The sequence below is a fragment of the Telopea speciosissima genome, chromosome 9 (genome assembly GCF_018873765.1).
Source record: "Telopea speciosissima isolate NSW1024214 ecotype Mountain lineage chromosome 9, Tspe_v1, whole genome shotgun sequence".
NCBI lineage: Eukaryota > Viridiplantae > Streptophyta > Magnoliopsida > Proteales > Proteaceae > Telopea > Telopea speciosissima.
The window spans coordinates 31401314-31410988 of NC_057924.1; the positions used below are offsets into that span (position 1 = coordinate 31401314).

A 9675-nucleotide genomic window follows, 5' to 3' on the forward strand; every position below is an offset into this window, starting at 1 on the left:
GTGGTCTTCTTCCTACAGGCCCGGCTAAGAGTTGAATACTATGTACCCCTATAAGGGTTTCTACACCACATAGGTTTAGGTTCACTCACTAACGGAGTCTAAGGATTTGCATCCTCAAAGGTAACTCTCCTTCTCTCACATAGGAGGGGAGTCACAACGTACAATGATGCCTGCCATCTCATATTGGCTGGCCCAGTCGGGTATAAGTCCTAATCCCTTTAAATTTTAGGGCCTTAGCTAGACTTAGGTGGTCCTCACAATGGGTTACACAACCAGGGTGTCCCACCTAGGGTATAAGCATAAATTCATCATACATGGGTGGGGTCAAAGAGGTCTCCAAAATCTGGGCTCAAAAGCCTAAAATAACTCGGGCGGACTCACGAGCGGTGTCAGTACTCTGGGTCCGTTTGTGGCTCCTCCACAAAAATAGGGAGAGTGGACTAACAGGAGGATGCAAAATGTGAATCTGTTCATTCGTCCATTCTCAAAAGACTCAGAGGCCAAGAGGAAATGAATTGATCGGATCTACGGGCGGACTCGTGAATGTGGATCCGCTCATTGATCCGCTCAGACCAAAAATCCAAAATTTCAATTTTTAAACGGGACGGATCAAAGGGCAGAGTCACGATTAATGGTTTCATTTGTTCGTCAGTTCATGGAATTTTAACAAAATAGAGCCGCGAGTTTTAAAACTCACTTTTGGCTCCAAAGAGGGAAAACACAACCGTAAGGGGAGAGGGCTCTACAGGGTCATTCATTGGACTTCCTAGCATTCTCTTGGGGATCTTCTTGCAATTTCAAGCCCTACATCAATCCTTACATTCTCATGGTAATATTCCTCTTCTCTTTCTCTTTTGCATTCTCTTCTTCTCCCATTGTAGGATTTGCTTGTCTCTACATATTCCCTTTTTCCATTATAGAACTTTGGCTTGTCTCTCTTTATCTTTCTTTCTTTCCCTCTAGGATTTGGCATGGATAAGCCTAGGTTGTGATCAGATTTGATTTTGTTTACACTTTCATGGCCATGTATGCCAAGATCATGCCCAAAATCGATTTTAGGCTAGGGTTTTGGGTGTAATCAAGCCCTAATCGATCAATGGCACTATATGGTTGGATTCCTTGTTTGTGCAGTATATTTCCTATAAATTTTAAAGTCTTTGCAAGCATTTGAAAATTGATTGCTATGGTTGTCAAATGTAGTTGAATTTTCTTGGATAATTCTAGGCTTAAGTTGGGGTAAATTCTCAATCCTTCAATGCCTCGAGACAACCCTTCAAGTTTATATTTAATCCTTTATATGCCCTAGAATCTCATAGGAATTTATCTTATTGTCTTATCTTCAAGCATATTCTCTTACTTGTATGATTGTTGACAAAATCCTTGAAATCTATCTTTTATCTTCTAAATAGTTTATTCACTTGATGTATCCTCAATGCATTATTCATTATTGGGATTAATTGCAAAATCCTCGGTGCTTATCCCCTTTTCTCAATTAAATAGTTCTTGCCTCTTGTTGGGGTATCTTACCCAACATCTTGCTTGCTTGGCATTGGCTGAAATATATATAATATTCAAGGACAACCACATTGTTTGTGTTGATATCAATTTCCACACTAGGGATCTCACGTAGATTTCACACATGAATTAACCTTGTTTCTTTTCTTCTCAACATATCTCCAATAGTATCCACATTTCACATTCTATATCCTCACCATTCACATGTATATATTTGATTTTCCCATCATGCATGGCTTTCTCTTCAATTCATTCCCATATCATTTAAACATTATACTCCTATAATTTATTTGCCAACCGGATGTCATCATTTCAATTTGACTTACGTTTGCTGTCCTTCTTTGTTAATGCCTTGTGTATAGGTGATTCTAACCATGGGTCCCAAGAGGAAGAGGAACCTGGCCATGGGACAAGCTATTCATATGGCCTATAATATACATCGATTCACCTCCGAAAAGACTGAAGGGATCTATAGGCAGCATCTCTTTAATAGGAGGATCCTTGTAGAGAGAGATGTCACAGTGGAAGAGCTTTTAGCCTACAAGGTGGGGGCTAGGTTCGATAGACTGGAGTGGACCAACATGCTCATTCAACCGGATTTCTACTATCCCACACTGGTCAGAGAGTTCTATGCAATTTTGGTCCTAACCAAGGAGGAAGATGATGAATACAAGATGACTTCCTATGTGAAGGGAGTTACCATTGGTTTCACTACGACAGAGTTAGGGATTCTTCTCAGTGTACCCTCAGAAGGTGAGAGGGTGTACTATTCTCCAGGCAATCATTCGGACCAGTGTCTTCCTCCAGATGAGAGGCGACAATTGTTTAAGGTTCTCTCTAATGACAGGTTCAAGGAGAATGAAGATCTTTCCAAGTTCCCTCCTTCACAGCGGGTTCTGATCTTTATAGCCAGGACCAATCTGGCTCCTTCCAAGGGACACAAGACTCTTCCTTCTCTAATGTCTGCAGTCATGGCTCATTCTCTATACACTAGCCAGCCTATCTATCTGCCTCACGTGGTCATGCAACACATGGCCCACGCGGTGATGAATCCTGTTCAAAACAACACTCTTCCCTATGGTCGACTGCTCACTCGAATTTTCCTATTCCTTAGGGTTGATCTAGACCATGAACCCAAGGGAACATGCATTGAGGGACCTATTGGGTTCAATGCACTACAGAAGATGAATTTATATTATGATTATGATAGTGCAGGAGAGCAGGTGCAGTACGGGGATGGCAGAGGGGCCAGGGAGGAGAATGAGGATGACAATGATGATGACTTGGAATTTATGGGCTCAGGGCCTACTACAGCAGGTACTTCTAGTGCACCTGGGGGAGGTAGCGACATCATAATGGCTATTCGGTGGCAAACCCTGAGGATGGTGGATGGCTTCGACGATGTCAAGAAGCAATTCTCTGATCAGGCTCAACGTCTAAAGAGCAGCAAGCGAGGGGTGAAAGATCTCAATGCCTTCCTGGGTCGCGGTGGTGGTTGGGGTACACATACCTAGCTCAGTCTTCTCTCAATAGTTCTTTACAGCGATTTGAATCAGTTCTTGTTTATTCGGTCCTTGATGGATCTTTGTGGAACTCTTTTATTTTTCTCTTTTCCTTTAATTTTCCCTTTTTCTTCCTTTCTCCCCTTTTCTTTTCTTCTAGTCAGATAGTTTGGTGAATATTTGTGAACTTTTCATTGTGGTGGAGGAATGTACTTTCTTTAAGTTGAATGGAACAAATCAGGTGTTTCGAATTGGCACAGGTGAATTCTTGTGGTTTTGGATCGAAAGGGGCAAAATCATGCCAAAGTAGGAATTTATAACAATTGGGAATTTGTAATTAGTTATATATATATATTCATATCTATATATATTGCTTAATTCCTCTGGTTTAGATCATTATGGTCTATTGTGGGTTGGTTATGTTTAATTCATTACTGTGTGTGAATTATAGCATATATATATACCCAACTAGTATCTACTTAGGACTCAACCAAGCAATGACATAATTATCAATCAGCAGCCTATGTTTCAAATCCTAAATTCCATGTTGCCTATTATCCTTCTAGGTTCTTGTTTTCACTCCAATCAGTCTTCTCCCTAAGTCTGCACACAATCATTTATGTTCTTAAGGTTTTTAATTTAGAACCTAATTGTGGAGAGTAAATCAAGAGGTTACATTGGACCGTGGTCGGTGCAGAGCTTCATTGCTCTGATACCACTCTATCACGCCCCTATCCCGATGTAAGATAATTTGCCACATATTGGTATGACTGGGACAATCACACATTATTTGAGTTTAAAAATTATCACAACCGTACAGGTCAATCGTAGCTACGGGTCGAACTCAAGGAGATATACGCCACTCTATTTAACTAACTTAAAAGGAATGCAAAGTGAACCAAATTAAAGTGTTAAATTAAACTAATTAAACTAATGAAATTTAACGCATCCTAATTCACAAGCATCTAGCGAATTAAATTGACGGCCTAACACACAAGCATCTAACCTATCAATACTAACACGGATTCGAAGGGATAAATTGTAGCCACACTTCACAACCACATAAAAAAAATAAAAGAAATAGAGGGAGAAGAAGAAGAAGAGAGAGAGAATGAGATAGAGGAGAGGGAGAATCAGATTAAGGGTTTAGAGGATAAAAACCTGGATGTGCTTGAACAGGATTGAACTTGCTTGCATGAATTAATTAAGCCTCGCATGAACACTTGAATAAACTTACCATGGCTTCCTCTTCTAAATCTCCAAGTCTTGTCATCAACATAGGAACTTAGACTAGAAAGCTTTAAACCTAAACTAGAATTAGATTATTACAACCAAATTGAAGACATGAATTGAAAGCATGAATCAAAAGCATTAAAACCATGAAATAAAAATCATAAAAGCAAACTAGAACTTAGAAAGCTAAAAATCACCAATTAGAAGGAGAAGAAGAGAAGAAATTTCACTAAGTGAATGACCAATCTGTACAAGAGAAGTAGGGGGTATTTATAGGGGGAAGGGGAAAAGAAGAGAGGAGAGGGAGAGCCCTCCCTCTAAAAAATGTGGAGGAGAGAGAGTGTAAGGGAGAGTGATCCATAGAGAAGGGAATATTCGCTTCTCCTTCCTCCTTTACAATGCCTTGACTCCTAAGAAAAAAGAAAAAAATAGAAAGAGGGAGAGAGAAGAAACCTAGTTACATAAACCTTCTATTTCTAGAAAAGTAAATTTCTAATTCTAACTTGTGCTTCCTTTTCTTTGTACATATCTTTTCCAAGCGATGAGATCAAAGCATCTTTGACTTTTCAACCTTTCATGGATGAGAGAATATTTTTCAAAAGAAATCTATCCAAAGTAGAATTCCAAAAGTACCCTTGGAAAGTTTGAGGAGAGAGAAAGTGATGATGATGACTAGGATTTCCACTCAATCAAATAACACAATGCCCATTATGTCCTCAAGCAAAATCGTGGAGCACTGGGTGCAGCCCAATAAAAATCGTGGACAGTGGTGGGCCTTCAAAAATAATGGAATCTAGTGGCAGTGTGGGTCCCTCCATGTGGATAGCAGTCCTTCTCTCTCTTCATGAATGAAAAATTATCGTAACGGTCTTGTACTTGCAGCAGATCTCCACCATTACTTAGAAATATCTTCTATAATGTCAAAAATATTCTTGGGCAGTGGTAGAATGACTATGGGCTTGCACTATAGCTCCTTTCTGACCCATTATCCTTTCTTGGCCTAAAAAGAATAATCGACTACATGGTGGCCTAAACGAATGCGTACTTGCATTCCGTCACATCCATCTTGCTCCACATTTAGTCCTCTTTACAGCCACAGAAAAAAAAATGATAACTTTACATGTAAATTGGGACATGCAGCTCTCGATAGTCCAGAATAGCCCAAAATAGCCCAAAACCTAAAAAGTACAAGAAAGCACCAAAGTAACTCTATCTAATGTGGTTAAATGTATGCTTCATGCCCTAAGATTTCACACATAAATGTGCTCATCAGATTCCCCCACACTTGAACATTACTTATCCTCAAGTAAAGTAAAAAATAAAACTAACCTAAAATATAAAAATCCTAACTCATTTTCGTAGGAATCACGGTTGCACTTAGCATGTGCAACAAGCCTTTAAATCCCTAGGTTACCCCTAGTGGACGAGTTGTGTCTCGTGGGTGTTTGCAGTGAATATACACCTAAAATTCAATAAATCGAAAAGAATGATATAAACTTTTCTCATGGCATAAGTAAGATAGTACACACAATCTCAAAGAAATACTCAACTAAAGATCAAGGAGCCAAAGATTCCCCCAAACTTGAATTTTATCACCCCACATCAATTTAAGCAACTAGCATATATCAAGATTAAGGGATCTCCTCATATCTTCTGAACACTACTCACCTTCAAGTAAACCACTCATAGCATCGATGGAACCAAAGACTTAGGCTTTGAGTATTTTTGACCATACTTTCTTTTTAGGTATTAAGGCAAAAGCTTTTCTTTCTCAACAGTAAACTCTATTTCAACTCCACTACTGTTCCCTGAATGACATGGTGGAGCATACACCAGACACCCAAGTACTTGGTAGCTTTGCTTTTTGCATATATCTAATAAGACTTTGAGACATTGATACAAGAGTTTTTTTTGAGTTTCCTTCCAAGTAATTTTGATCAAGTCACCCTGCTTCATGAGGCACAGTGCCCTGTCTAGTCCCAAGGAATTCCACTTTTTTTTTCTGTTTCTTTTTTCTTTTTTTTTCTTTCATTCACTTTCATGCCATGCCACAAACAAATTGGTCTCAACTACTAGCTAAAAGATCAAATGGTCCATAAAACACATAGAGGAATCTAACCATTAAATGAAGTAGCACTCATATTTTCAAACTCAATCCCCATCATTGGATACAAACCAATTACCATCCTTGAAAAGGGATTTTTTTTTCGCACACTAGGGTACCTAATTCCCCTTTCTCTCGCTTCGCAATCAAAGAGACGTATGCATAAAACCAAAACTACCGCTACAATCAAAATTCATAAAATTCTCCAATTAAGCACACACCCCTCCACACTTAATTTATGCAATGTCCTCAATGCATGTAGAAAAGAAAGAGTAAGGACAAGGGAGGGCAAACATACTAGGAGGTCATTCTTCAAGGTAAAGAGGTTCATGGAGATCCATAACCTATTCTACTAGTGGAGTGGGCATCTCAATGTATGGCTTCAATCTTTGGCCATTTACCTTGTGTTGGTCCTCTAAAGCAATAGGGATTTGGTTGTAGCCTGCATAACCATCAAGAAAACACTAATATTCATGGCCTGCTAGTCTCTCTAACATTTGATCAATAAAAGGCAAGGGGAAGTGGTCCTTCCATGTTGTCGCATTCAATTTTCTATAATCAATGCACACTCTCCACCCCGTTTGGATACGGGTTGGAATCAATTCATTAGTGGCATTCTCAACTACAGTGACTCCTCCTTTCTTAGGCACAACCTACACAGGACTCACCCATTGGCTATCAGAAATAGGATAAATTATGTCATAATCCAAGCACTTTAGGATCTCTTTATTGATTGCCTCTTTCATCACAGGATTAGCCCTTCTTTGGGGTTCCCTAGAAGGATTGGAACTCTCCATCAGATGAATACGACGATGTTGAACAATGGAGGGGCTAATACCTTTGATGTCAGACATGGTCCAACCTAGGGCTTTCTTATGGTCCTTTAGAAGCTTGATCAACTCTTGTTCCTGAATAGAAGTCAAATCAAAAGTAGTTATAACCTGGAGAGTGTGATCTTGCCCTAGAAAGACATACTTGAGGTTGGAGGGCAATGCCTTCAACTCTAATGTGGGGGGCTCAATAATAGAGGGTTTGGGAATGGAGGTGGGTAGGGTTCTAAGGGGCTCCAATGGTGGTTGGATGCTCCAGACCTCAAATAAGGTGGTATCATCAACACCTTCCAATTCCTGCATACATTCCTGAAATCCCGAATCAAAATCAATCTCAAAGAAAGTATCAATATCATTAGAAAATCCTTGAAGCATATGTACCTCTTCATCTATATTAGGCTGCTTGCCCAACCTAAATACATTAAAGTCAACAGAAGTTTTGCAAAAAGATAACTTCATGAGAATATTCCTACAATTGATTAAAGCATTACTGGTAGCTAGAAATGGCCTACCCAAAATAATGGGGATTTGGTCCTTGAAATTGGCAGTAGTTTGGGTATCTAAGATAATAAAATCCACAAGAAAGATAAATTCCCCAACCTTCAACAGGACATCCTCAATCATTCACTTAGAAACTTTAACCGATCGATCTACAAACTGAAGAGTGATTTTGGTGGGTTTCAGCTCTCCCAATCCTAGTTGTTGGTAGACATGAAAGGGTAAGAGGTTCATACTTGCACCAAGGTCCAATAAGGCATGATCAATAGTGGTATTGCCTATAGTGCAAGAGATGGTGGGGCTTCCAGGATCCTTATGCTTGGCTGCTACTGGCTGTGAGATAAGAGAACTAATGTTAGTAGTCAAGAATACCTTTTTGGGCACATTGGTGGTCCGCTTTTGGGTGTATAAGTCTTTGAGAACTTTAGCATAAGCGGGGATCTGGGTAATGGCATCCAACAAGGGGATATTTACCTGAACCTGTTTGAACACATCCAATATCTTCTCCACAGAAGGAGACTTCTTGCTAACCAACCTATTTAGGAAAGGGACAGGTGGGGTATAAATTCTTTCAGGGTTGGTCTTTTTAACTTCCTCAACAAAATCATCTTTGGTTTCCTCAATCAAATCATCTGAAATTTCTTCAGGTTCATCAAAAGAATCTAGAATAGTAAGCACTACAACGGCCTCTTCAGAAGGGGGAGAGTCAACAGGAGTATGAGATGGTAAAGACTGAGGTGTACTAGCCTGTTGATACTCACGGCCACTCCTTAAAGCATATACAGCATTAACCTGGCTGGAGGGCCCTTGAAGCTATTGGTCTTGTACCGGGTTGAGTGGAGGAGCTTGGGTACCTTGCTGAATATGAACCTGATGCCTAGGATTTGACTCAGGTTGGCTAGGTAACTTCCCTGTTTCCCTCTCATGCAAGATTGTGACAAGCTGGGTGAGTTCCTTCTCCATAAGGGCCATTCTTTTCTCAATCTCACCTATTCTTGGTGCTTCTCCTGTATTAGTAAACCCTGGGGGTTGTTGATAAGGTGCAAGGAGAGGATGCCTAGCATAATTCATAGAAGGTCTTAGATGAGGATGAGGGGAAAAGGGGTTAGAAGACATCCCTTGGTTTTATGATGCAAAGTTGAGCCTTTGGACACCAAGCTGGCCTTGATGGTTAAAGTTTGATGGGCCTACTTGGTTCCCTTGATTCCAGGAGAAATTGGGGTAATTTCTCCATCCTGGATTGTAAGTATTGCTATATGAGTTATTTTAGTAGAGAGCACTTACATTCTTAGTGTTGGAATTGCCTACAAAGGTGTTGGAATATTCCTCCAAAAGATGTTCAGGGGTTTGGCACCAACTGCATATTGACACATGGTTGACCTGGTTAACTAGTATACACTCTTTAAGAACTATGGACTCCAACCTTTTATGAGGCTGTCAAGTTTGGCCTCTTTCTTTGTCGTACCCTCAATAAGATACCCCTTAGTGGTCCGTTCAGCCTCTTGGGAAGATTCCCACTCCCTAGTCTTTTCAGCCAAGTTGATTAAGAATGTCCATGCATCATTTTCCTCAAAAAAAAAAAGTAAAGCCTGCAGGACACATGGATTCTACAAGTTGCTTGGTCTGAAAGTCAATACCCTCATAAATAATTTGGCATAGCTGTCACAAGTCAAAACCATGGTGAGGGCATTCTAAGAGGAGGTCCTTGAATCTTTCCTTGAATTTAGAAAAGGACTCATGTGGTTTCTGCCTAAATTGGAGTATGTCACTCTTGAGTTTATTGGTCTTGTAAAGAGGGAAAAATGTTCTCAAGAATACAATCGTAAACTGATCCCATGTGGAAATGGAATTAGTAGGCAGTCTATAGAGCTACTTCTTAGCCTGGTCTTTCAAGGTAAAGGGTATAAACCTAAGCCTAACTGCATCACCAGTCAAATTCTGGACCTCAATTAGAACACAGACCTCCTCAAATTTCCTAAGGAAGAGATATGCA

At 39.9% G+C, this 9675-nt stretch overlaps 1 non-coding gene across 1 annotated transcript; it reads left to right on the forward strand.

Moving 5' to 3' along the window:
- Positions 1-9354: 9354 nt before the first annotated feature.
- LOC122641201 lies at positions 9355-9461 on the forward strand. Its single transcript, XR_006329849.1, has one exon. It is a non-coding gene; the product is annotated as a small nucleolar RNA R71 (small nucleolar RNA).
- The last annotated feature ends 214 nt before the right edge of the window (positions 9462-9675 follow it).